Source organism: Trachinotus anak, unplaced genomic scaffold (assembly GCF_046630095.1).
Source record: "Trachinotus anak isolate AG129_WGS33_773 ecotype Australia unplaced genomic scaffold, CSIRO_AGI_Tana_v1 ptg000031l, whole genome shotgun sequence".
Lineage (NCBI taxonomy): Eukaryota > Metazoa > Chordata > Actinopteri > Carangiformes > Carangidae > Trachinotus > Trachinotus anak.
This window is the reverse complement of record NW_027273882.1, coordinates 5,181,513-5,208,154: the sequence shown is the minus strand read 5'-3', so window position 1 is coordinate 5,208,154 and position 26,642 is coordinate 5,181,513. Positions and strand designations below refer to the sequence as shown.

At 40.9% G+C, this 26,642-nt stretch overlaps 1 protein-coding gene across 4 annotated transcripts in view; it reads right to left on the bottom strand.

Moving 5' to 3' along the window:
* Positions 1–26,642, bottom strand: part of sipa1l1 (signal-induced proliferation-associated 1 like 1) — a 75,173-nt gene that overhangs the window by 42,840 nt on the left and 5,691 nt on the right. For all 4 annotated transcript variants that reach the window (XM_071467416.1, XM_071467415.1, XM_071467414.1 and 1 more), the window contains exons 2-3: positions 23,589–23,743; positions 8,593–8,642 (exon numbers count right to left, since the gene is read on the bottom strand). The gene's annotated coding sequence lies outside the window, so the exon portion shown is untranslated. The remainder of the gene's footprint in view (positions 1–8,592; positions 8,643–23,588; positions 23,744–26,642) is intronic.

The window sequence follows — 26,642 nt, the reverse complement described above, 5'->3', positions numbered from 1 at the left end:
CTCCTGCTGTTTTTCAGGGGTCTGAAGAGTCCCCTCCTCTGCACTGTGCCTCCATGGTGCAAGAGATGTTTCTTTTTATTTCACATCTCTGTTTCTTTATCAGCACAGATCAAATACATTCGAAAAGTGAAGTTGAAGAGAACATGTGAATGTTATTTAGCAAATACAGGATTAATGCACAGGAAATACACACTATACACCAGTTTGACACAACACAAACATCTATCTAACAATTCAGTACAACAACACAGAATTACACACTACCCTTTGTGCAGCTTACAATGCTCAACCTTAATTAATGTTTTTTTGTTACACTGGTTTGAGTAATACTGGTAGTTCTATTATTTTAGCAATTCCAGTTTAATCTCTATTGAACTAAACTTTTTTTAGTGCTGCTGATTCACATCCAACCAAAATCCCACAGAGTGAACTCCTGAATTACTGTGCTCTTCACCGTCACACTGGCTGTAAACAGTTCACACAGAATCGAGGTATCTGGGTCGCATGAGCTCTGATGAATCAGGTCCACACAGCCAATTGCCCTCATGACGGGCTGATCTATAATTTATGGCAAGCAGAGAGGATTTTGGGAAGGTGAAGGCTGGTTGGTTGGTTTGTTGGTTGGTAGATAGGAGGAGTGATTTTCCCCTGCAGGCTGATCTGTTATTTATAGGCCGATAATAGTGATGTAGCCATGTTACCTCCATATCACTATGAAACATTTTGCACATTTGAGATGTCACCTCATATTCGACCAACAATATTTTCACATAGACTGTAAGCAAGAGCCTCAGGTTATCCACAATGTTTTCTGCATTGCTTTCCCCAATATTATTGAGAGGTGACACGGATAGCTCCATATTTGTATTGCTGGTTTGAGCATAAAGTATTTGGTCAGATGGTGGACTGATGAAGAACAATGTGTTCCACTGGTGACTGAAAGGTCTTCTTGAGTCTATTTCACAGCAAGCTGTTTTCACCTCTGTAGCCCTAATTTTACAAAACACAGCTTGTGCAGCAGGCTTTAAGTTAGCTGCAGATTGTTCTGTTCCACGTCATTCTACTGAGGAAACCCCGTGAAGTACTGAGACAGGTGGTGACTCAGTGGACTGCTGAGGCACATCATTTCAAATGATATCTGTACCACAAATCATGCACAACAGGGTCACTGTGAATAAATATCACGTTTTTGACTCACTGGTCTGATTCTGTCAAAAACATGAAGGGGAGATGCATTTACGTACTTTCTGTACTAGTATGAACAATACTAGAATTGGCCAGACTGGGCTGATATTGCTTAAGTTTAGTTTTAAAACTTAAAGGAAATCATACCTGTTAATCCACTTGTCTAATTTTAATCAAACTGCAGGTATAATCCATTTTATTAATGATAAAACACATGGGGTGCAGGCTTAACTTACTGAGGACTACATGTGTTGTGGCTTGTGAAACAGAGTGTCTGTCTGTCTGTCTGTCTGTCTGTCTGTCTGTCTGTCTGTCTGTCTGTCTGTCTGTCTGTCTGTCTGTCTGTCTGTCTGTCTGTCTGGATTTTCTGTTGTTGTTGAAGTCTGTGGTGCTGTTATTTTTAAGCCGCAGTGGCCATCACATGTTCTTGCTGCCTACCCACTTCCTGTCTTCAATCTCACTGTTGCTTTCATGAAGTCGCTGTGTTAACAATCACTGCTTAAGTGGAGTACAATAGAAATTACTGTAAATATGCAGCGATCACTGATCATTACAGTAGCTTTAACTGCAATATGAGGCAGAAGCAGTGGCACGAGGCAAATGGGCCTATCTGATGAAAAGTAATTTGCAAAGAATCTCAGCATTGCAGGGCTGACAGTTCTTTCTCTGAAACACCTTCACACTTTCTGACATTAACTGCAGGACGCACGCAGTCACACCTTGTTCACTCTGGGGTGTCTCCATAAGACAATAAATAAGTAAACAGTGGAGAACACATTCATGCACTCAGGCACACACAGACGGAGTGAGGGTCCTATCTGAGAGGTTACAATCCATTTACCATAGCGCTTTGGTGCCTAAAAATAAGCAACTGAAACTAACCAAGCTGCAGGCATCAGGCTTGAAGGACACTGTTCAGGCTCCTCAGATTCAGAGGGATTTGGCAGCAGCTGCTAGTGTGTGTGCGTGTGTGCTTGTGTGTGTGTGTGTGTGTGCGTGTGTGCTTGTGTGTGTGTGTGTGTGTGTGTGTGTGTGAGCGTGTGTATCCTCAGTACTGGTATCCCTGTGATACTAGCCAAAAGATGTCAGATACTGAAAAAAATAACTGATAAAATTTATTAAAGATGTGTGATGAGAATACACAGTGCACTTGTCAAGACTGGGTAATTAGACTTGGTTCAGCTGAATTCCAATTAAGAAGTTTTGTACATCAGTGCCAAAGTGTTGGCACTGAGAGAATTGCATTACATTAAAGAGGTGATTATTTTTCCCACTCCTGCCTATCAGGGCTGCTGCATCTGTTTGCAGGCTGCTGTGACCTCAGCAGTGAGGTAGCACTGGTAAAAAAAATAAATAAATAAAACCAATAATCAGGTAAAAAAAAGTCATCCCATGAGCACTGTAACCCATTTTTTCTGTCTTCATCAATTACATTTAATAGAGCAAAATGTTGTTAAAATAGTGAAACACATTCTGGGAGAATGGCTCAGTCAGCTGTGCTCAGACAGCAGCGATGAAGCCGCTGGGTCCTCTGCAAGAGCCACCTCCGCATCGCCACCAAGAGCCCTCTAATCTATGCCAATCAGATGACGCTAAACAGCCATTTGTTGTTGAATTGGGCACCAGTGCACGCCCCCTCCTCATATCAACATCCACTGCAGACCCTAGCAAAATGCTGGCAATGTAGCAAACGCAGGCACAGCAGAGAGGGTGACAGAAATAGCAGAGTGGTGAATAATAGAGAAAAAGAAACTGTGGTGTAATTAACATGGTGGCTGGAGGCTGATGTTCTGTAGAGAGATAAAGAAAGGGAGTGAAGTGAGGGCGTTGAGCAAGAATATGGAGAAGAGATGCAAGGAAAAGATGAGACATTAGTGGGGAGTTTCAGAAAGGAACATTTTGGAAGAAAGGGGAAAAAGGGAAGCAAACACGGGAGAGAAATAGAGTCAGTAAGAGAGAACAAACAAAACATAGCCCTGTCATCGAAACTAAAGAGGAAATAACATCCTGCTAAAGGGCAGACACTTTGTCATGCTCAAATTATATGTCTTGATACAAGGACTATTCTACGGACAAATCAACAAATATATGTGAATCAGCCTAAAATCCATATCTGAGCTGTTGCTTAACAAGAAAATTAATTTGATGTATCATAAAATACTGGTACACAAAGGTTCAGAGATGGAGGGAGACAGGAAGGAGCAGAAACAGAAATGGAGATGATAATTACATGTTTCCCAGTAGCAAGTACACCTTAATATGGTCTCACTAGCTCTGTTTCAATACTATAATGCAAGGTTCCCTTTTAACTGGTAACACAAGGTATATTTGACATGAAGCTAGTTCACAGAGTAAATCAGGATGTCATGTTATCCTCTGCCTCACAGCGCAGGTGACTTCTCGAGCCACAGTCAGGGATTACAGGCATCAGAAAAGAGCTGCAGACTTCCAAAATGGCGCTGCTCTGCGTGGGCAACAGTGATCAGGAACAGCACTGCAGCAAGGAGAGGAGTAAGAAGGGCTGAGAGTGAAAGCAGCTCACTCTTCAGTATTTGTGTATGTGTGGTTTCTATGTCATAAGAGAGAGGAGGACAGACAGACAGACAGACAGACAGACAGACAGACAGACAGACACATGGACAGGAGGTGAGAAGTAACAAGCATGAAAAATAACAAATAAGAGGGAAACATGACTGAAGCCACATACTGATTCGACAGATTCCCAAATGAGCTCCATCTATAATAAGCTGCATAATTCAAAACTGCATCTTTTTTCTCTCCATGTTAGCCCCACGTCCACACTAATACAATATTTTGTCATCAAAAAACCTGAGCTTTTCCAAAATGATCTCTAATGTGGATGCACACACATGGCATTGTAGTGTGTCAACAGGGAAAATAGGGCTTCTGCAAAACAATGGTGTCAACCTCCCCACTGGGGGTCCGGGTCTGCATTGCAGTAAAGTTAAGAAGAACTTCTGTCCCTTCTAATCTTCTCTGTGATTTAAATGTCAGTGAAGCCGATCACACAGCACAGGTGTTTAATTAACCTGTATTTATGGTGATGCCCTCAGACAACAATGAGAACATAAAATGATGCTTTTAACGCTGTGGTTGCATAAAGCAGCAGCTTCAGAATGACTGCCGGTTAACATGTAGTATTTATAAGCCACCACTGACTCATGTCTAAATGAGAACAACTATGTCATGAATTCAGTTTCATTAGAACACAGAGTAAGTGATCACAGAGAGCAGGAGGGAACTCAACAGAGGGTTAATAAACTGACACGACATGTCACCGTCGGCTGTAGCAGCAAAGTTAAGAAGAAAACTTTCTGCTGTGTCTAACTTTCTCCCAATCACTCTTGTGGATATAACCAATCACATAGCCAAAAATAATTCATTCATTCATTCATGGGCAGATCCTGATCAGTCCTACTCTATCCAGCATAATAGCAACAACCCAACTATTAATGCTGTGAAAAGCCTTTGTCTTGAGTTAGCCAGATAATGATCACTATGAAAGTCACACAGAAAAACACCTTTTGACTGAAATCAGTTACAAGACATGAAAACAAAAGGATAGATTTTGGGTGGAGAAGCTTTGCAAAGAATAGACTAAAGGGCCCTTATAAGCCTCTTAAATCTCACAAAAAGGTGTGACTAAAGGAGAAGTTAAATGCAGGTGGCTGTAATGTGCAGTGAATGTATAGTGAGGAAACCCTGTTCCTTCCTGTTGCTTTCCGATCCAGGGCTGTGCCAGCCTGTGCTGCAGCCAAGGAAGCTGTCTCACATTCCAGCAGGAAACACATCTCAGCCACTTCCTGCTTCCCCTGAGGAAGTGACAGGTTTTGAGAGAGACTGAGTGAGCCAGTCACACTCAAGACTGAAATCTGGGTGAGAGTGATTTTCCAGGAAAAAAAAACAACAATAAAACCACTTACAAACTGGTTGTGCAATACCTCAATAAAAGGCAGATTATCTGCTTAAGTGGCAGGGTGTGTTAACACTGCTCTGTGGTTTTTATAACACATGCTCTGTTTCCATTACTACCTGTAGCTGCCACTATTAGCAAATTATACTACTGCACCTCAGAGAAGCCTTGGCACATATTGCTTCTACCATTTATTGTGAAGCACATTGTGACATCTGCCGTAGAAAGATGCTACAGAAATAAACTTAACTTGCATCTTGCATAGTGGAGGCAATTTCAGGATCAACCATACCTGCAACAAATGTAAAAGACTCCCAAAACAATGTAACAGTGATCCTGCACAGATCATTTCAAGTCCAACTTGGCAGAAAACACTGTACTTTTCTTAGTTAACTAAAAAAAAGACATTCTAATGGGAGAAAATAATAGTGTTGCAAGTCTTTGGAGAAATAGAAATCACAGTTACAGTTTGTTTTCTTGGACACATGGAATATGCATCCACACATTTTTTTTCCACAATGATTTCTTGAATCAGCCGCAACATAATTTCAGGTTTCTAAGAAAGTGCTGTGTAATGTTCTGTTTATTGTATTATCTGGCTGATGTTAATACACATCTGCATTTGTAATGTAAAGGTGGTGGTGGTGATCGATAGAAAAAGATCAGACTCTCCAGGATACATCCATTTACTGAAACTGACACTGGACAGCAATGACCTATGACTCTGAGGCCATTGTCAAAACCTCCACACTGCTAATAAACCCTGTGGCAGTAAGGAATAAATTGCAGGATTTGTATTGAGGCTCCTGCTGACAGGTAGGCAGAGGTTTCAGCCCAATTACACAGGGAGGGGGATGAAGCAGGATAAGGCGGGCCACTAGACAAGACCTAATGAGGATGTGGTATGATTGCTGGAGGACTGAAGAGACACACCCGCATTTGTGCCTACAGCAAGTATATTCGATTGGTACAGAATGGCCAGAATGAAGTGGCAGAGAGAGCGATAGAGATAGATGGGGAGAGATAATGGAAGTGAGAAGGATTGATTCCTCACTCAATGTGAGAGCATGTGGGAGGAGATGAGATGCTGCGACTGAAAGTGGGAAAGAGAGATGCATACAGAAAGAAAGTGAGTAGTCAGTTCATCAAGTCAACTATCCCCTCACTCTCTTCTTTCCACCCATCCATCCATCCATCCATCCATCCCATAGAAACACAGCTGGCGGAGGCAGCGCCGGGGGAAGCATCCATAATGATACAAGCTCTCAAATCACAGACTCGGTGCATGCAAACACATCTAAGCCTGTACTACAACCAGTGACACTTTGTCAAGGCTGTGCGGCAAGGGCAGAACAAAACCTGGAAAACCAGGGCAAACATATGTCGGGAAGGGAGGATTCTGTTCAAAGAGAGTCCGTTTCCATTCAGGCAACATCTAATGAGCCTGTTTAGACCCCGCAGACCTGACTGAATGTAGCTATTGTAAATCCTTTACACCCACATATAATCATACACCCTTATATAATCAGTGTTGCACCTTGGGGAAAGAGCTTGTTCAGAGAATCCCAGAGAACCAATGCACAATTGATGGAGCAGATATCATAGTATGCAAAAAAAACATAACTGTGATTTCACAGTCTTTCTTCAACATGAAAATAAAATTCAAACCCCTTCCTCTCCTGTGTGGAATATGACTATAAATGTTTCTGCGCCTCAGTCACTGTGACTTGATGCCATCTGAACTGACACTCACTGCCAAGTGCTGATTTCCTCCTAGCTGAGCGTTATTGGAAGATTTTCTATTGCAGTGCTCTTGAAGTTTATCTGTGCCCAACCCCACATTTAACCATTCTAACAGTACATTAAATAGCACACATTCAATTTTAAATAGACTACCTTTGGGGCCACATTTTAGCCTGATGATATGAGATAAAATATTTTGCATCTTTATAGCCTGAAGGCCTCAATACTGGAATGACCTTTAATGAACTTGAAAGTGATTGTGGGCTCTGTTGACTTTGCATTTAGAGTTGAAGGTATGTTATCCAGCCTCTAAATGGGATCCAACAGCAAACATTTTTAAATACAGTAAGTAAAATCCAGTACCATCTTAAGGCTAACATAAGCCCAGAGAAACTCAGCAGGTTCAGAACCACATCTATTATACTATTTAAATTCCAAAAAGTATTTACAGTACAAAAGAGCCACATATATTAATCTTGAATATGTATTTGTTATAAACATATGGAATTCACATAATACATTTTCTCATATTTATATTGCAAATTTGGATTGGATCTGAGTCACTTCCAGGGCTCTAAATTATAAGACATCTGGCGACTTTATTGACCACTAGCGTTACTTCTGGCTCCTGGTAGGTTCTATTAAAAAAAAAAAAAAAAATGCCTAATGTTTTTCACCAGGTTTCTTTTTCATCATATTCCTTTCTTCCACTGTCTATTATCAACTCTGTCTCTCTTCCCTGGTGTGTTTTTTTTTTCACTCTCCCCACCATCTCTCATTCCTCTCTCCCTCGTACTTGTGTGAATATAGTAGTGTCTGTATCTATGTGTCTGTGTGTGTGTGGGAGGGGAGGAGAGGAGAGCGGCATTGCTGGTTGGAGGAGGAGGAGGTGAGAGAGAAAGAAAAAGAAGCAAGAGAGGGAAAGGAATACAGAGAGAGAGAGAGAAGCAAAGCATTTACTGGAACAACACATGCTGTTTCAATCGCATAGATAGGGCCGCCTACTCACCACTTCTTATCTCTATTCAGATTACTCCTCAGTTTTACAATCTATGATATTACACATGTCATGTCATGTCATAGCTGCTAGACTCAGTATAACTGATATTTCAAGTAGGTGGCATCAGCCTTTTATTTGGCCATGGTCAATGTCAATAACACAGTTACAATGAAGTGAGTCTAACACGACACCTGTAATCATGGGATACAACAAATCTGGCTTTAAGTGGGGGAATTTAATCCTTAACGGAATAAAATAATAAAGTTGAATTATTTTTTATGGAGGTCATTTTTTAAATTTACTATTACAACACCAGACACATGTACACATGCATAACCACACACTGTTTGATTTAAAGAACAACTTTTTTTTAAAGAAAAAAAAAATGTTAAGAGCAAAAAACTGAAATTGAAATGAAATAGAAGAAAATGTCCGGCCATTTGTTCAAGACAGGATGAGAGAAGAAGGGAGGCCTGCTGCTACAAACTTGATCACTGCCAAATATCTACCAACAGATAATTTCCACCAAAGCTGGCAACAATGACACAGACTAAAAGCAGTGCTCTTTCTCCTGTAACGGCTTTGTAATACAGGGTCATTCGCTTCAAGTGAGATACCTTAAATGCAACAGAGCAAGCTTCACCTTGACAACATCTATGCAAGCGCTGTCTGATGAATGTAACCCAGACTGTACAAAACCAGAGCCCAAATGAGCAAGTTGAATACTCACTGTTGTTCTCAGTATCTTGTCAAGGTCAGTAAGGGGGAAGATGACACAGCCTGAAAGAGAAGAAGACAAACTGTAAGATAAAGCATGATGTACATAGTTAAACAGAACTGGATGGGCATTCCTCAACAGTGCAGACCTCAACCAAGCCCAATGTCAAAGCAACACACACCATACTCCTGAGAAAATAATTCAAATTCATAGTTAATGAGCCAGATCTGCCCCAAAGTTTGACAGACAGACAGACGTTTTATTGTCATTCAGTGCACATCAGAACGAGATTCTATTGCAATGGCTCAAAATAATGCAACAAGTACGATGGATATCAAATAATTAAATATGTATATATACAAAATATAAATGTATGTATTAAAAAATATACTGCACCTTTGCATGAGTATAAAACATTTCACATTTTCATGAGGAAAAAAAACAACAAACAACGAATGAGCTCTTCCCTGGCCCATGCCCCATCCCTCCACCAAGTTCAGCACTTTCTGCACAATCCTGCCGACAAATAAGAAGGTATTTGTGTGAAAACATAGCTTCCTTAGTGGGTGTAAAAATCACAAACATCAATTCAAACTAACCCTATGCTTCTACAAAACAAGGGTAGAATCAGTGTAGCATAGCACTATATTAAAATGATTCACAGGCTGTTCAAGATCTTAAAAAGTTTTAAGTCAGATTTGATCATTTAACAAACTCTTCCCCAAATTAAGAAATTAGGGCTGAAACTTTCAATATTGATTTTTTTCTTTTGCCTCAAAAGTGACACTCACAGTCAATTATCAAAATAGTACCTTTCTGGACTAACTGTGTGGGCTGAGCTACTAGATCTGATTTACATTATATTAAAACAGGTCCTGCACATACCTCAACATCTTCTCATATTCCTCAAGACTAAACCTGTCTAAAAGCACTGGAACGTCTAAATTTGGTTTTGGTTGCAGTGATACCTTCAGGGACCAAAAACATCCTTATCTAATAAGCAAAATCCCACTGAGAACAATGACCTGTTTTACAACACGTCCTGAATTAAAAAAGCAACACTGAGACAGAGAAGACTCGAGCCTTGGCCTTCCTTTTGAAAATGCAAACTCTGAACTGTGACCAAGGACGTGCACGTGCATAATTTAATGACTAGATGTATTTTATTCCATTTCAAATATTAGAAATGACTGAAATGGGACATCCTGCACTTTATCATATGAACTGTCAATCAGCTTGACTGATTTTTTTTATTAGTAAAACGGTGACCAATTAATAAAGCAAACTCAAATAGAAAGACACAGTCCATATTTTTTGAGGGGTGACACAAAAATGTTTCATCTTGTTAAGATCAGCTCAAACAACCTTTGGGAAAAAATATCAGTGCTAATTTTAATGGAGTATCTCAGTCATGGTGGTAATCCAAGTTCAAGGATCATCAGAGACACACTAACAAGACTCCAAAAATCATTATGACTATAATGAAGCACAAGTTGCACTTGTCACAGTCTGATGGATATTATCCATTAGAGTAGTTACAGGGGTGACGCACATTTATAATGCTCAAAGCCAACTTGTGTAGCTGGACACCAAAGAAGTATAAAATAAAAAATCACAAAACATGCTTCAGGCCAAAAACGCAAAAATGTACAGTTGGACACAAAGGTTAAGCAGAGTGCAGTGTCCAGTGTGTTCACACCTCAAACAAGCCATCTTGCCGTTGTTTTTAAAACACACACACCAACACACATGTATTTCATTTCCTCTCTGTGGAAGCTGGCTGGATTTCCTGGAGAACGGAGGCAGCAGCAGCTCTGCCAACTCTGCAGACTGCAGAGATACTTGTTATGAGTTCCATCTGTGTGGTCCCATGAATTCATCCGATTTCACTTGATTTGTGATTTTTACTCATGACTACCAAATTTAACATTTTGCTTCTTACCAGATATCACATATCGAGTATTCATCTTGTTGGGCCCGACTGAAGGTACTATGGTTTGACAGATCTGACAAACACAGTCTGTATGGTCTTGACCTGATGCTTAATTGAACCAGCTATGCCAAAGACAAATTCATTTATATGGAGAAATGACTCAGCTAAGTAGTATTAACATAAACTGGTATAATATGAAAAAAGAAATAAAAAATGAAAAGATCAACCTGAAGGAAGATGTCAACCAGCGTGTTTAACAATGTGATGTAGAGTCTACACATTTTCTCTTGGTTAATGTTATATTTTATAAAACTGTAATAATTCCTACTAACATGAGCAAGGGTGGGGGGGTTGTGTGCTGCTTATTTAAGCAGCACACAACCAACTATAATAAGCTGCAGGAATCTCTGCAATTACTAACAAGAGTCTACATATCTAATGTGCTTTAAATATAAATTAAATATGACGTTTTGAATTGCCAACAAAAAAATGCATTAATTTCCTTTCTAAACTGCCTATTGTAATACACTACAAAAATATTTTTATATTCCAATTATTAATACCAAACTTTAAGTACATTTTTCTCACTAAAGCCATTTGTATCTTCTGAACCTAAATGAGACATCTTCATTGAAACATCTGCATATGCCAGGTTATTAGTCCAGACTGCTGACCTGGACCTTGGACCTCTGTTTCTGCACGCTGGCATTCAGCCTAATGAGGCTTGCTCATGGTCTACATGGTCAGTCTGGGGGAAACCTTCTACTCTCTGCAAACTAGAACAGATTTAAACAGTTGCTGAGTATGCACTAACACTTTCTACTACCACACAGTTGCTTAGTTGATGAAGTTGATGATACACACAACCCAAGGATGAGTCAACTATACACCAAACCTCCTATCATAGTGCATCTCTCATTCCTCACTCATCTTCCCCTGCTAGCCAGAAATCAGAGCTGTGCAGATTTTAGATGCTAGTATAGCCTGGTTACTCAACGCATATATTATAACTGCACGCTTCTTTTCAAGGCAACATAAGGGATTACAAACTCAGGAAGCCACAGACAGAAAAACTGCTTCCATATGGCCATGAATTTGAACCACTTATCCATTAAGAAAAAACAGACACTTTTATGATGTTGTTTTCTGTCTGGGAAAAAAAATGATAAGAGTCTGACTAATGTTGAAAAAATGGCCAGCAGCTTAGACATTCCTGACCTGCATATTTAGGAGATAATAGAAAGGCATGCAATGGAAGTGAGCCTACAAACTCTAATGAGTCCTACAGTACAGTAACTATGCAGACAACCTTTTGTTCCATCTCACCAGTTATCCACTGGGACGCTGATGGTGACTGCTACCCCATGGACTGAGTTCGATTGGCTTAGCAAGGCCACACTCTCACAGGAACCTCTCCATTAGTCATGCTCTGTATTACTAGTTAATGATTGTGTGCCCTATTTCAACACATTTATAAAGTGTGGCCTCACTCTGTGGCTTCACATGACACAGGGGAGGTAAATATGAAACCAAACTCTCCAGTTCTCAAGAGTTTATAAGAAAATCCAAAATACTGACTGTGATTGTGAAGCACTGGTTGCTCAGCTAGCAATGACTCATTGAACATATCTAATAAAAGCTACTATAAGAGGACTATAAAAGCAACTGCATAATCCATCAAGCTTGTCTAGGGAAGAACAGGGAGCTGCTGCTACTTTGACCAATACTGTGACAACAATGTTGATCAAGACAATGCACAAGCTACAATTTGTTGAGTGCTATGAGAGGGAAAAGTAAGGTAGAAGAAATCAGAAGACACACAGACACAGAGGTGCAGGTAAAACCTCTGTGTTTGAGGTTTTTGCTGGTAAAACCATATGGTTTATGGGCTGGCGGGACGGTTCATGTCTCAGGTCAACATCACAACCGTCACAACCTTCTCCAAATGCTTTTACACCAACCCCTGGTGCTGCACTTAAGGCACTTACTGTACAGACACATCTATAAGTCTTTTTTAATTTTTTTTCAAAAACAGACGTGTGAAGGCTCTTTGAGATGCGAGTTATGACTTTCAGCATCAGTTCTTGTTCAAAACAGATTAACAACATATTCTGGCCCCTCAGCTTCACATTGCCATTTCAAGATTTAAAGATTACGTCCAACTGATTAACTATCAATTTATCAATGTAAATCATTCCATAAATGACTATAACTTTTATTTGAAAATAAAATTAAGTCAAGTAAAGTCAAATCCAACATAAAACATTCCATACAACTTGCTACTGAAAGATATTTTTACTGTAGATTTGAGGCATGTTCTATCCACCAGCCCTGGCTATAAAACAAAAACAAATACAACAGAAAAAGGAGGCTGTTAAGAAGAATGTGTTCTTTGGCAACATTTTCTAGGAGACAGCTTGACAATACAAATCACGCTGTGGTATACTGGATTCAGGCAGAGCATTAGCTCAAGTTGCAGGTCGTAGAACAGACAACGTCCAGATGTCTGGCCGGACACACAAGAACACAGAAGAGCATTTAAGAAGCTGGTTCTCTTCCCAGTCTGCTACTGATGGTCAAGGTTCCTCGGAGATGAGAACAAACCCCTGTGGGAACCACACTGGAATCACCCAAGAATTCAACAGGATTCAGTCCCAATTTTTAGTTTGTTTGATTTGTTTTTAAAAGGATGAGGCTGAATATTGTTGAATATTTTTCATAATGTCAACAAACCCCATGAAAAACCAGCAATGCAGTAGTCAGTCTTCTCTGCCCTGTCTGTGACACTTTCGACAAGAGACATACATTTAAAAAGAGAGTACAATTATATGTAATCTTCAAAAAACAAAAACAAGTAGTTTTAAGTAAATGTTACCCAAACAGGAGTAAGTATTACATTTCCTGTGGTCTGTTTTCAGTTGTGCATTAAAAGACCTAATGTTGATCTAATGAGTATTTATGGCCCCTGAACAATGCACAGCCCAGACTGTAAGTATTTGGCAAGTCGTTTCAAAAGAAAGCTGTCTGATGCACCACACTGATGTAAAATCAACACCTTTTTATTAATGGCCTATAAAAACACCAACCTCACACCCCATATTGAGAAAATCGTGGAGTAGGCCATGACACATGCAGGGAGTGAAGGTGCGTGCTGAATACAGCCCCAAAAAGATGTTTGTGGAAGTGAACATGCAGAAACTCACAGTGCATCAAATTCTCTTTGGATTTCATTTCAAAGCCACTGCGAGCCAGCATAAGCAGCTTTGTTCCTTTGCCACCTATCCTCACTTTCTGTCCATTCTAAACCTATCTTCATTGTTTCGGCAGCAGCTTTCTATCAGGTCTCAGCTGCCTGCTCTTCGCATTCCTCAGTCATGGGCTCCTAAGCCTCGGTTTTCCTCTCCCACACTCTTCAACCCTGTGGAAAACAGGGATACAGGCTGGCGGAGCCGCTGTGTCAAATCTATTTGTCGGTGAAAACTCCTTCAGAATGGAGCCTGGATTAGGGCTGCGTTTAGCTGCTGCTGCTGCTATTCAGCGAAACCTGGTGTGTGTGTGTGTGTGTGTCTGTGTGTGCGTGTGTTTGCCTGCACTGACGGCCAGTGAGCTTTGATGGGCCAAGCTATTCGTGAAGCTCCTGATTTGCCAAAGACAGTTCACCCAATGGCTACACAAGCATCTGACTTACCATCATCATGGTAATAGTCATCAAAGGTGTGTGTTTATGACTGTTTACATGCAACTTTGTGTAATTTTCCACAGATGTACATACTGAGAGAATGAATGTTGAACAAAAGAGTATTGTAGAGAGGACAGTTAAGTGCCATAGCAGCAATGTGGTCGGTGTTTCAGCCAAGTATCGCTGTGAAAATAAAGGAAAAGAAAGGAAAAATGAGAAAGTCTGTGTGTGCCTGAGAAAGCCTGGGAATCATCTGCGAACAGAGGGGAATTGAGAAAATGTGGCAAGAAGAGAAAGCATGACCGAAGTAGCAGATCCGCTGCTACTTCTGTAAATCACAGCAGAGCTGAAGTCCACGAGTATGAGACTGGGAGAGAGAGAGAGAGAGAGGAAGATGAGGTGGAAGAGAGGAAGAACAGAAAATGTTAATGGGCAAAATCTGAGTAAAAAGAGGCGCTGAAGGGCAAAGAGAGTGCTACACATAGAAATATATAAAGATAAAGTGAGACAGATGAGAAGATGTTGAAGAGGGAGAGGAGTGTAGAGTCCCAACTTGAGTTCACAAGTTCAACTGGAAAAAACCTTTCCGTTCTCTTCACTTCCCCTCCGTCTCCAGGCTGCTATGTGTCAGCACTTCAGTGAGCACAGGAAAAGCACAAATATCAAAGATTCAGGTAGCCAGGGAAGTGTGTGTAACTGTGTGTGTCCATGTGTGAAAGTGTGTCTGTGTGTGTCATGTCTCAAAAAGCCACCTGCACCTCACCTCCTGAGATAGACCTGGGACTGCATTAACATTTAATCCTTGTGGTCAAAGCTGCACCTTTAAAAAAATGTTAACTGTTTAGCACCTCAGTCTAACCACAATCTGGTACAGTGCGAGCCCCCGCACACACACGCTCACACATGTGAGCGTGTGTGTGTGTGTGTGTGGTGCCTATTGGGAACCAACAGTGTGGTAAAACCTTGATAATGAAAGCTATAAATCACAGCTACTACATCCCTAGCCTCAGAGCTCATAAACTCCAGCCCACAAAAGCCTGACAACAAAAACATGTTGTTTTTTTTAGTTTCTTCTCTCAATCTTTTCTTTTCCTTCTCGTTCACAGTATAAACAACAGCAGTGACAGGGGTAGCCATGGAACAGCCAAGTCACCATGAAGACTCTTGTCTTCTCCTGACACTGTGTCTCCAAGGTGATCCTGAGTAGAAGTCCCTCTTGTACAGGGTGAGATATTTTTTCTCTCCTTGCTAACCTTGCACATGTGCACGATGCTAACCTAGACTATTGGGTCATACGTGCATCTACATTCACATTGCTCGGTGAATAAATCTTATTTTATAACACTTATAAGACTTTGTATTTTGCACAGAGGAACCATGCTTAATTTGTGTGATCAGATTTCTGTCCTACTATTCTGAATCAAAAGAGGCATTATTAACATGGAGTCTGCAAGCGTGCTATTTCATAGGTTAAAGTCAAAAAAATTTGAGTCACTGCTTGCCAGAAATGTGTGCCAATTTACAAACCACACACGTACCCTTGGCAAGGTAGAATAGCTTCTAAACAAGACGAGGAACGAATTGCTGCTCTAGCATCAAGGTAAATAAAAGAGGGAGAGAGGGAAGCCTATGCTAACGCTTTTCATCCTGACATCTGAGGACAAAAGCCTAGTACTTACAGCAATTAGCGCAGAGTCTTGTTCTCACTCTTCTCTTTGTTGTGCTGACACTCGAAATAATCTGAAAGCACCACGCACAGTCCCAGGTAGCATCATTAACAGCCAAAAACAATGTCTGACGAGTTGTGAGGGCGGACAGCTTAAGTTCACGGATAAACTTAACAAGGGAGAGTCGACAACTGTAAATAAAGGCATCAACAAATTTCCATGTTATGACAAACAGAGAGATACCTCTTTGATTGGTGGTTTAGTTCTACATTTAACAGCGGAGGTCCACTAGGAGGAATTCAAGGCAAAATCATAAGGTACATCATTTTACTCAAGTAGTAAAAGGATTTGTACTGTACCGCTGAAAATTCATTTTTTAACAGAGCAAGATAGATTCACTGGTCATCAGAAATCATATACAGTATCAGTCTGTCCAGAGCAACACAGTTCATGCTTCTTCACAACTTTATTACAGATTACACTCAGCATATGAATAAAATGTTTGTTTTTTTCTACAGGTTGTCTATGTTGCACAATAGCAAACCTGCACAACTCAAAAATCTTGAGTTCAGATTTAAAATGTTCACTATGAAGCAACAATCACAAGTCCAGTGTGATATGTGTAGACATAACTCATAACATTATCTGTCTTATATCACCCCTCAACCTGTCATCCTCTTATAGATGCATAATATGAAAAAAACTTGACAGATCTGCACAATTCGTGTCTTATGATGACTATTCACAACCAAGTCTTACATCAGTTCAGTGCAACATTCACAGATTCTGACATTTTGGATAATTGTAGAAACACTAGATGCTGCATCTAGCTATAGTTTGAAAATCCATGCATGCAATTTTAGACGACAAGGTAGTGATCCGCAACTATGTACCCATGAGTAAACAGTTGTTTTCCAACCAAACACAGGGGCAGCTGTTTTTAAGTGGCAATTGAGCATTAAAATTTAGTTACACGCACATATAGCCATGCATAGATACGACTCTTAAAGGCACGCAGTAGGGGGATCACCAAAGTAGAAAATCTGGAGTTGTATTGATCAGGCCGAAACCAGCTAAGAGGCAAAGACTGTGAGGGCATCGGTCACAAGACGAGGAGCTGATTGACAAGTGGATGTTTAATGGCCGTGAGAAACAGCATGCAAGGGTTCCTGGGTAATCGCTGTTATAAGGGACGGGAGGGGAGAGGGACAGGGGTGTAGACAGCTAGGCCCGTGACACTTTGACAGATATGAGGCTCTGCACCTCCCATAGGGGCAAAGAGAAAAGGCCTTTGAATACAAGGCCTGCTGCTAAGCCTTCTGTGCGCTGCCCTCACAACTCACAGCTCACAACCAAAGGAAGGGTCAAGTCATTGCTTGACTACAGGCATCTGGGACCTTTCCAAACTAAACAAAACAATTAAATGTGGGGGCTGGATCTTCTTGAGGTTCATCTTTCCCTCCCTCTCCCTTGCAGTCAAAACTCTAAAACTTGGACTGCTTTACTAGTATTTCTCTCTTCCCTCTGCCCTCTTTCCCTGTACAGAAGAAATGTCTTTTCATTACCCTCTAGTTCTTCTTCTACACTTTTACCTGCCAAAACGAAACTTCCCTCCTACGCCTCATCACTACCCTGTCTTGCTCAATCAAATTCTCAGTTTCTACCCATGTTTTTTCGATGTCATTTTCTTCGGCCACCTCTGATCTCCCTCTGTGTCCAACCTCTTTCATTTATTATCCCGCTTATTTGAGGGCTAAAACAGAGCTGTGAGGAAGACACTGGGTGCAGACAGACAGTGCCAGAAGCAAAGTACAAATTTTTCACGTAGGAAACCCAAGGGTGCCTACCAATCCCCACCATGCTCCCATCTGACCTTGTCAGAGGGGCCAAGATGGTTAAAGTCAGGCAAACTAATCAAAAAGGACTTCCTGCTGGGTTTCAACAGACTGTTGCTAAACAGTTTCATCCAAGCATCAATCACCTCATGCCCCGAGCCTGAGCCTGGCTGTGTGGTCCCAGTTTCCTCTCTTAAGTGTAGTGTGCACAATCAGCAAAGAGAAACGTTATCCAGTGTGCTAAACTGCCATTGGAATAGGAGTAATGTGAACCTACTGGCCAGCTTTAATTGACTCCAAATTAGGATTTGGATTTCCTCTGGATATAACACAACACAGACTGCTATACAACACAGAAAGAGCACAGATAGTGGAGCTGCTTATATTTCATTAAGCGGTTCCAGGTTCCAGTTGCTTTATGGCTGATGTCTGTTGAGGAGTGTTTTGTGTGAGTTTTAGCCAGTGTTTGTTCAAAAACAAACTTCTGTTAAATGGTACGTGTGAGAAAGCATCAGTTTGTCTGTAATGCCGTATCAGAAACACAAGAGTTCACGCTAAAACACAGACACCTCTCCCTTTAATTACAGAGGTCTAAGAGGGCAACATAATGAGCTTTTAATGATAGTGACTCTGATAAAGGCTTTTTAAATAGAGCTTGCATGGTGATAGGCCCCTTACTGGAAGACACCTGTTGTTTATTATTCACTCTTTATGCTACTTGCAGAGTTTGCCAAAAGAAACACACCAGCCAGCTGGGGAAATGAACACTAACTAAGTCTTCAGAGAAGTTCCTGTCCACAATCACTGGGCAACACATTGCCAACATGAAGGGAGGAGATAGCGTGCATTGGTACTAACTAGTGTAAGCTGTCCTGTCTTCTTGGTGCATTGCTCCACTGGCTGTAAAGTGGCTGTAAGGATAAGTGAGCGCTACAGGAGGAAGCTGCTTTAGTTGTTTAAAAAAAATAAATAAATAAAAGGCGTCTAATTACCATTGTTAGAACCCTGTATTATCATTACACTCCAAGGTTTCTGACAACACAACAACTGTGCTGCCATAGCAACACAGCGCCGGAAGCGAGGTGATGGTGATGCCGTTTCATGTTTTGCCCATTTCAATTTGCCTCTGATCCACGCTGACTACATGTGATCGGTCTGTTCAGTGTCAATCTGTTCACTGACCTGTACCCGAATCCTGAACCTACTCTGATGAGCGCAGGTGGACACATCAGTCAGCCTGCCAGGCACCACTTCACCCATGGGCTAAACAACACGGCACAGCTGGGTTCATCTGATATTATGTAACGCAGCACCACCCCCGCAGGCCCTGTTCACACCACCCCTCTCCTCCTACTCTGCCTCCCACTAGTGCACCATTGGCTATTTGCAGGCAGAGGTGCATTGTGAGACAAGAGTGCTTCAGTGCTGACACGACCTGTGGGGATATTTGTGGAGGATTGAGCTTCTGAAAACTCAAAAGATTTCAAATGAAATCCATGTATAGAGAGAAGAGTGTCCAGTGTTAGGCTGACCAACAATATTGGACTACCATCTTATTTCCACAGCTTTTGCTTTCCTAATTCATGCAAGTGAATAAAGTACATGGTAGCCTATGTGTTTTTTTCAGTTACACACTTCATACCCTGCTTTAAATTCCTATAATGGCTGTTTTGATTCCATGGTTGTATCCATCATTGATCCCACCGGTGATTCTGCCTTTACTTCTTGGAAACAAATTTTGTTACTAAGCAATAGTTGACAAAAGTGGAATTGCACCCGTTGCCTGGCAACATTAGCTTGCTGAATCTCATATCAGGAAGCAATGAGAACCAGTGGCGCTTTGAGCTACAGCCCTCTAGATACTCCTCTCATCTCGGGTGCAGACTGTGATGTCCAACTACAATGATGCTATTCAAGTCATCTGACATCCCATTATATGTCTACACCTGGCTCCTCACAATCTTCAACATAATCCTAAACACAGGCACAAATATGATGAATTGCAATTCACTTAGCAATAGTAGGGTAGTTCCTTCAGTCCATCTGTCATTTTGTGAAGATCTATTCAATAGTTCACGGACTACAAAGTGTAACTGGGACAAAAAAAAAAGGCTACTCCTTTCAAGCCAGTTTGTCAGTGACGAGACCGAAAAATACAGAAAATAACAGAGGCAGGTTGAAGGCGAGTTCCTTCATTTCAACCTCTCCCCAACCGTCGCCATTTTCCCCAAGGGCTTTAAGAGATGTGAAAGTGCTTCAGGCAGTCGCTTCATTAAAAACAACCCTGGAGTCCCTCGCTGAAGCTTTACTTCTACACTGGCCGGCTGTCATTAGAAAGTACTGCTAGGTCAGTCAATTCTCCTCCCATGTGCCAGCTGCTTGTTAATGAAAAACAGGGGCTGTGCTTAAGCTCACACTCCTCTCACGTCCATAAACCACTGATCGAGCTTTCCTCCTTACAGCTGGAGAGACCCAGCGGAGGCATTAGCTAGAAGTTGTCAGAATGCCACTGGAATGGATCAAAGCGCTACGTGGTAAATTGCCTCTGATGACCATTTAAAGCACTCTAACGCCATAGAGCAGCCCACTCAATTTGAGTGACTGGGTAACTAGGCAGCAACAGTCTGAGTTCATGATGACAGGGAGAGATGCAGAGGAAACAGGTGTGACGGCAGAGTTTGTGAGGAAAGCTTTCTGACAGACAAGGTCGGCTGACTGAAGGATGACGGTCACTGGTAGGAATCAACTCGACAGAAATATCAATAAACAAGATGAAAAAAGTAATGGTGCAAATAACTATCAATTATTTATCAATTATTTTTACGATTATGTCCTCAATTGCTTGTCCAAAAACCCAAGGACATCCAGTTTACTATCATATATGTCAAAGAAAAGCAGCAGTTCGAAATAGAGAAAGTTTGGCATTTTCGTTAAATGGCAAACAATCAATCGCTTCTTAAAATAGTTGCAGATACATTTTCTATTGACAATTATTCCTTTAAGTCATTCTTCAAGAAAAAAATGCATTTTATTGTTCCAGCTTCTCAAATGTGAGAATTTGTTAATTAGATTAATTTAATTATTTGAGGTTTTAGGTTGTTGTGACCTTGGCCTGCTGAAAAATGTCATGGGCATTTCTTTTCTCCTTTCCGATGTTGTATAGCCCAAACAATTAAATGAAAAAAATAACTGACAGATGAAACAAGAATGAAAATAATTTTTGGTGCAGGTCTAATCATCAAGAAAAAAAAAAGACACAGTTTGCTCACTATGACATCACCCATCGCCTCAATGAGTCTTTGTGATTGGAAATAAAAGCATAAATTAGACTTTCCCTCAGTTTACAGGCTTTCTGGGCAGAATTTCACCCTCTAACCTACAGAGGGTCAGAGAGGTTGGAACAGCATTCACAGACTGACACCAGGAACAAAGCCCATTGCAGTTGGTTTCTCTGCAACATTGTCACACAAATGTCCCAGTGTGTGTAGCCCAACACTTCCAATCCCGCTTGTCCAAATAATCATTAACCAGTTCCACCCTGGGTAAATGTTTTAAGAACCTCTGTAAACTAGAAGGTAAATACACACCTCAGTGATGGGGACATAAGCACACATACGTGGTGTAAAGTTTGGGGGGGGGGGGGGCTGGGAAGCGGGTCACGCAGATTTCATTGTTCTTCAGTGTGTTGAGCTTAGATGAAGTTGAAAACGATGAGGTCATCCCTATTGTGTACACAAAGCATTCTCACACATTCCTCTGTGTGCCATTGTACAGCCATGGCTCAGCTAAAAGCACAGTGTGATGAACCTAGTGAAAGAATGATGCTCTTCTACCAAACATTTGGTCTCTGGAAAGCCATGAACCTGAAATCTATTAAACCCAAGAATGGAAACTCCGCTCTGGCTTGCAAGGCCGTCACCTTACATGCCAAAAACACTCCCTCTCTTGGATGAGCAAAGTGAGCACAGAGGTTGCAGTAAGCACGACAGATCATGACAGGCCACTTTCCTGTTTTGGTTTCTGCTTCCACCACCTGCAAGCCAGATGTTGCGAGCCTGGGCATTGTGACCTCATTTTTCTGGTTCAGGGGAAAGTTGTCTACGGGTCCACTTGATCCAGTCCGATCTTATAGCCTAGTTAATGTCTGTCTGAGGAATAGGCACTGGAATCATCAGAACTAGAAGCAGGACCAAAACAATTGATTACTTGATCAATAGAATATTATCAACTATATCATCTATTAAACACATTAATAATTTAGAAAGCAAAATCTTTAAACATTAACTGTTTCCAGTTATTTAAACATTAGGATTTGCTGCTTTCATTTGTTTTATGATTGTAGGTTGATATAAATATCACTGTAAATCAGAGTTTCAGACTGTTGATCGGAAAAAAACAAGAAATAAGAACCCATCACTTATAAATTTGAGGCTAATTTTTCACATATTTCACAGACAAAGCATTTCATTGAAAAAAACAGCATGAAAACAATGAAATAATCTAAATATTCTCCTAACAAGTGTCAGTGATGAATTCACTACTATCAGCACAATCTCTGGCTTTGTGTCAGTACACGGATCTGCAAAGCAGGAAGCCTGTCGAGGGTTCAGCCAAAAGCTGCTGATGCTTTCAGTAAATCAAGATGGATTTATGTGTTTACCACCCCTGGCACAATCGGAGACCTCCTTGGAACCCACAAACCCAAGCAAGATGTCTCTCATTACGTGGATCTTTCCTCCTTGGCACAATGAGAGGGTGCTGGAGTTTCAGTCAAAATCTTTTAGAGAGATGAAGATGCCATTAATATGCATCTAGCCTTATTTTACTGGACTGTTTTTCCTTGACTTGACTGTTTGCCAAATACAGATACTTGTCTTGGAGGATTCTTTAATACGATTCCATGTCCATGCTGTTTTGTACAATAATACTTTTATAAACATATAAATATAAATATTATACACACAAACATGAACCCACCACTCAGCCTCAAACAGAAAAGTAGCTGTTGGACAACCAGCACAAGAATCACTACTACCAAGCTAGCAACAGCTGAGCTCAGGCATGAAAAAATCCATCCATCTATCTGCTGTTTACTCTGTTCCAGTTCATGGGAGCCTGGAGCCTTTACAATGCACTGGGCAAATGTTCAGCACATGCTGGCGTGAGGTTGAAGCCTGATTGATACTGGGGCAGACTATATATAGTTTTTTATTTACAACATTGAAATGTCATTCAAGTGGAATCAAACCATATCCACAGTCCTGATTTGTGCAACTTAGCTTTATCACTGTTTGATAAATAATGAGCCAGGATGTTTTTCAAATTTTATAATCAGGGTCAAATAGTAACAATGGAATCATGTATAAACCGTGCTTAAAAGAAATAAATCAACCTCTTCTTTGAATACTGTCGGCAGATTTCCTATTCTTAACTGACATTTTAAAGTATCTTGAGTACCTAACCACAACTCTGCCAGAAATGTGTGTTCCAGTATCTGAACATAACCCCTCCCAAGTAGCGGCATTACCAGAAACATCAACATGGCCACAAGATTATCCGTTTGGGTTGTTGAGGCTCAGTGGGGCATTACAGCCAAGGAAGAGAACTCAAACTGACAGTGAAATCACAGAGACTGTCAATTACAGCGCACTTGATGAATCAATTTCAAGGTTGGGAAACAACTCAAAAGCTTGTTGACTTAAAAGCCAGACTTTTCTCTCTGAACCACCTCTTCACGCTGCGCCAGATCTGCAATGCGTAGTATGGCAAAGATGAAGACAACATCCCTTATATCTTTTTTGTCACATAAAATAGGCAGATGCTTTAGAGTTTGTTGACAGTATTATACACTAAATATAGTGTGGACTGCATCTAATCAAAAAAAGAAAACTTACTGCAAACAGATGACAGCTTTCCCAACTTCAAGTAGTACCAGTTTCCTTTAGATCAGAGAAGCAGCTCCATCCAGCAGTGATGAACAATGACCAGGATACGTCTTCCTTTAATCCCGGGACTCTGTTTCCTCTACTTGTCGTCAGAGGAGGTTTCCCTACAGCAGCAGAGAAAAGCAGGCCTCTGTTAAGGAAGTTACATTTTAGGCTACTCCACAAACTTCAGCATGGAAGCAGATCCAATGAACAACAAAAACGTATAAATATCTACAAATTTTTCAGGATCTAATCTTGCGAGAATCTCCTTTTACTTGACTGACCAGGAAAACCTCCTGATTGAATTCTCCTTCTTTCTTCCAGAAAGATCTGAGGTTGCCTAATCATACTAATCCTGCATAAATATATTAATCAGTAATTCAAGAGGATGACCTTCTTTTTGGTGCACTTTTTCATTCATGTGACAGCAGCAATGCAGACTCTGGCTGGCTCTGACACACATGGAAAAAAAAAAAATCTACAGGTTAAACGAGCAGAACTGCAAAACAAGTATCAAGTAGGTGCAGGCAGGTGTGTTGTTTTCCCAAACTGGATTGTGTGCATTATGAAATTGACCATGCTCTTATTTTAGTTTTTAATCAGAGTGATTCAGGCATCAAATTGATTGGATTCTCATGCCATCAGCGTACTGGGATGCCAACAGTCTGATGAGGATGGTTGAGATGTGCCAGGGGGGATATGGGTGACCAAACACTAGCCATGCTCCTTAGTAACTGGATTGTTTTGGACGGCATGTTAGCCAGTACTCAATTATAGTAGGTGGTTCATAATAAACAGCACATTTTTCAGAATATGTGAATCATGTGAAGTTCAGCAGCCAGCTTGATGAATATGAGCAGCCCTCCACAAATACAGTCACTGCTTACAGCCCAGATATAATGCTAGAAAGTTGCTGAGATCTCTACAGTCTAGCCTGATGGACTGACTCCCCAACAGAGCTTCCTCTTTCCATTTATTTGTGCTTATGGGTTTTCTATTCGGGTTAATGAAATTGCAACTAAATTCTTTCATTGCACCCCACAGAACTCATTTGCTGAGTTATAACATGACACAGAGCTGTTGGTGAACAAAATTTGCAAAGAACATGTTGCCTAGTTGACCATGACTTCAATTATTTAAGTTCAAGGTCCACCAATCATATGAGAAGACTAACAAGCGTACAGAAAAACAGGCATTCAGGGCTCCACTTAACACTGGGATGGGAAAGGAAGAGTTTTGTGATCTTCCGGAAAAATAATCACCCTACATGTCTGATAAACAAAACCTGACCATCTTAAACTTATAGTTACAAGGCCTCTTTAGGTGAAACTATTACATAATTAAAGTGCTTTACTCCCTTAATATAAAGTCCTTTGCAAATTATCTATTATGATTTTCTACTCACCATCTTACAAAGCAAAACTGCCTTTCTGGTTGAAGCTTTGCCCAAAGGAGGGCATTACTATTCAACTGAGATAGTATGATTGCCTGGTTCCAGATTTCACTCCTGGCACTACTTACTACCTAGATTAAGCATGCAATGTGGTGGACTCTTTGATATTGTTGCCATGGTTTCAGCTGTTTGATTCTACAAATTTGTGCTGACTGCCTCAACTGTCAAGAACAAGCTGGTGCTCTTTGTGTTTTTCTGCTACCTTTTCCTTAAACTAACACTTGCCATTCATGAAATGTTAACTCTTCTACAACAATGTTTGCTCAAGGAATTTTCTAAAACTAACACTAAATTAAGTATTCCAAAGACAATGAGGTTAACACGAATGAGATCCCCGTGATGTTTTTCATCAAGAGTTTGCAGGTACAGCCAAGCCTGTCACGCCTGATGAGTAATCCAGATTGACTAAAGCAACACATCCAAATAGTCTAACAAGTCTCCTATTGAGTCTGTAATACCCACACACAACTGGCCTGTTATGACAGCCAGTCCGCACCGGACAACCTGCAAAAATATGTATTCATCAGCCATCTGAACCTGGCCCGACCCACAAACCACCAACCATTATCTCACATACACACACACACACACACACAATGCATCCTTCACATCTTAACAGTTAACTGTGTGGTCTACAGTATGTAGGTTACTTTATTATTCGGTAATGCACATTATTGACAGCCAGGACATAAGAGGAAGGAGAGAGAGAGAGAGCCTAGCCTAAAAACCTATGACACAAAGCCTCATGCATCCAATGTTTCTGTTTGTCATTTGTAATCTCATCGGAACGCTGCTTTGACACTTCTTGACCCAAACCTTGATATTTTCTGGTAAGCTTATTTGAACCCACCTGACCCAGTAATGGGTTGACCTGTGCATCATCTTACATGTGTTCACCAAGGGTCAAGTTTACTTGGCCTGGCATCGGCAAGCCAATTCACAGACCAACCAATCAGATCAACCAAACGTGTGACATAGCGCAGAGCAACAGAAAAATGTAAACCGACTACCACATAAGTGCAGTTGCTCGTCTTTTAGAAGAAATATACTGTGCAGTTTGTTAAATACAGTTGTAATAGAGGATTCAACAGAACTCTTGACATCAGCGGCAGCCATCTTGGTTGTTGACAAAAATGTCTCAATAGCGCTTCAGTGTCAGTCATTATATCAAACCCGCTCCATTCAACTAGTCTAACTAGCTTCTGGACAGATGGACATCTGTCTGAAAAGGGAAAGGGGGAGGGGGGAGTCAGACACATCTACAGGAGCAAATGAACATGAGCTCACTGATTGGTCTGATGGCCAGACTAAAGTTTACTGGTTCATGCAACGTGTTATCTGACTACATCTGAAGGCAAAAGTTATTTTAAATGGCCACACTTGAAGGCAGGGCAAAAAGCCGGCCATCTGCACATCCTCCTGTGGAAAGCATTCAGGGTTGGACTCGGATTGATAGAGGGAAGTTCAAACCCTGCTTTCTTTCTCACCTCCAGACACAAAAAGCTATCAGCAGCATTAAAGGTTTTAGTAACCATCATGCTAATCCTGTCTTAAGTATTAAGAATTGG